General features: G+C 43.7%; 1 non-coding gene across 1 annotated transcript; it reads right to left on the reverse strand.

The window, feature by feature from the left end:
- On the reverse strand, positions 1-108 carry LOC112718603 (small nucleolar RNA R71). The gene has a single exon (XR_003160935.1). It is a non-coding gene; the product is annotated as a small nucleolar RNA R71 (small nucleolar RNA).
- Between the last annotated feature and the right edge of the window lie 2627 nt (positions 109-2735).

Raw genomic sequence — 2735 nt, forward strand, 5'->3', positions numbered from 1 at the left:
AAGCTTAGAGTGGAAGTCCAAACCTTCAGACAGAAGGAAGGTGAATCCCTCTATGAAGCTTGGGAAAGATACAAAGAATTGATCAGAAAGTGTCCTTCTGACATGCTTTCTGAGTGGAGCATCATAGGTATCTTCTATGATGGTCTGTCTGAACTGTCCAAGATGTCATTGGATAGCTCTGCTGGAGGATCTCTTATCTGAAGAAGATGCCTGCAGAAGCTCAAGAACTCATTGAAATGGTTGCAAATAACCAATTCATGTACACTTCTGAAAGGAATCCTATGAACAATGGGACGAATCAGAAGAAAGGAGTTCTTGAGATTAATACTCTGAATGCTATATTGGCTCAGAACAAAATATTGACTCAGCAAGTCAATATGATTTCTCAAAGTCTGTCTGGAATGCAAGCTGCACTAGGCAGTACTAAGGATGCTTCATCTGAAGAAGAAGCTTATGATCCTGAGAACCCTTCAATGGAAGAGGTGAATTACATGGGAGAACCCTATGGAAACACCTATAATCCTTCATGGAGAAATCATCCAAATCTCTCATGGAAGGATCAACAGAGACCTCAACAAGGTTTCAACAACAATAATGGTGGAAGAAACAAGTTTAGCAATGGCAAGCCTTTTCCATCATCTTCTCAGCAATAGACAGAGGATTCTAAGCAAAGCCACTCTGACTTAGCAACCATGGTCTCTAATCTAATCAAAACCATTCAAAGTTTTATGACTGAAACAAGGTCCTCCATTAGAAACTTGGAGGCACAAGTGGGTCAGCTGAGTAAGAAAGTTACTGAACTCCCTTCTAGTACTCTTCCAAGCAATACAGAAGAGAATCCAAAAGGAGAGTGTAAGGCCATCAACATGGCCGAACTTGGAGAGGAGGAAGAGGCAGTGATCGCCACTGAGGAAGACCTCAATGGACGTCCACTAGGCTCCAATGAGTTCCCTAATGAGGAACAATGGGAATCTGAGGCTCACACTGCGACCATAGAGATTCCATTGGATTTACTTCTGCCATCCATGAGCTCTGATGAGTATTCTTCCTCTGAAGAGGATGAAGATGTCACTGAAGAGCAAGTTGCTAAATACCTTGGAGCAATCATGAAGTTAAATGACAAGTTATTTGGTAATGAGACTTGGGAGGATGAACCCCTTTGCTCACCAAAGAACTGAATGACTTGACTAGGCAGAGGTTACATCAAAAGAGACAGGACCCTGGGAAGTTCTCAATACCTTGTACAGTAGTCACCATGACCTTCAAGAAGGCTCTGTGTGACCTAAGGTCAAGCATAAACCTTATGCCTCTCTCTGTAATGGAGAAGCTAGGGATCTTTGAGGTACAAGCTGCAAGAATCTCACTAGAGATGGCAGACAATTCAAGAAAACAAGCTTATGGACTTGTAGAGGATGTTCTGGTAAAAGTTGAAGACCATTACATCCCTGCTGATTTCATAGTCCTAGAGACTGGGAAGTGCATGGATGAATCCATCACCCTTGGCAGACCCTTCCTAGCCACAGCAAAGGCTGTGATTGATGTTGACAGAGGAGAATTGATCATTCAAGTGAATGAAGAATCCCTTGTGTTTAAGGCTCAAGGATATCCCTCTGTAACCATGGAGAGGAAGCATGAAGAGCTTCTCTCAAAACAGAGTCAAACAGAGCCCCCACAGTCAAACTCTAAGTTTGGTGTTGGGAAGTCACAACCAACTTCTAAGTTTGGTGTTGAACCCCCACATTCAAACTCTAAGTTTGGTGTTGGGAGGTTCCAACATTGCTCTGAGTATCTGTGAGGCTCCCTGAGATCCCACTGTCAAGCTACTGACATTAAAGAAGCGCTTGTTGGGAGGCAACCCAATGTTATATTTATCTATTTTTCCTTTGTTCTTTTATGTTTTCTACAAGTTGATGATCATGGGAAGTCACAAAATCAATTGAAAAAGCAAAAACAGCATGAAAAACAGAAAGAAAAACAGCACACCCTGGAGGAAAACTTGCTGGCATTTAAACGCCAGTAAGGGCAGCAAATGGGCATTTAACGCCCAGTCTGGCATCATTCTGGGTGTTTAACGCCAGAAAGGGGCACCAGACTGGCATTAAACACCAGGAAAGGGCAAGAAGCTGGCGTTAAACGCCAGAAATGGGAACCAGCCCGGTGTTTAACGCTAGAATTGGCATAAGGGAGCATTTTTGCTTGCCACTTGGTGTAGGGATGAATTTTCCTTGACACCTCAGAATCTGTGGACCCCACAGGATCCCCCCTACCCCAGCACTCTCTCTCTTCTTCACCCATTCACCAATCACCTCAACACCTCTTCCCCCAAAACCCCTCACCTATCAAATCCCATTATTCTCTTCACCACTCACATCCATCCTTCATAAAACCCCACCTACCTCACCATTCAAATTCAAACCACTTTCCCTCCCAAACCCACCCATACATGACCGAACCCTACCCCCCTCTCCACCCCTATATAAACCCATCTTCACTCCATCATTTTCACACAACCTAAACACTACTTCTCCCCCTTGGCCGAACCACAAAGCCACCTCCATCTCCTCTATTTCTTCTTCTTCTACTCTCTTCTTTCTTCTTTTGCTCGAGGACGAGAAAACCTTCTAAGTTTGGTGTGGTAAAAGCATTGCTTTTTGTTTTTCCATAACCATTTATGGCATCTAAGGCCGGAAAAACCTCTAGAAAGAGGAAAGGAAAGGCAAAAGCTTCCACCTCTG

This window comes from Arachis hypogaea, chromosome 10 (genome assembly GCF_003086295.3).
Source record: "Arachis hypogaea cultivar Tifrunner chromosome 10, arahy.Tifrunner.gnm2.J5K5, whole genome shotgun sequence".
NCBI lineage: Eukaryota > Viridiplantae > Streptophyta > Magnoliopsida > Fabales > Fabaceae > Arachis > Arachis hypogaea.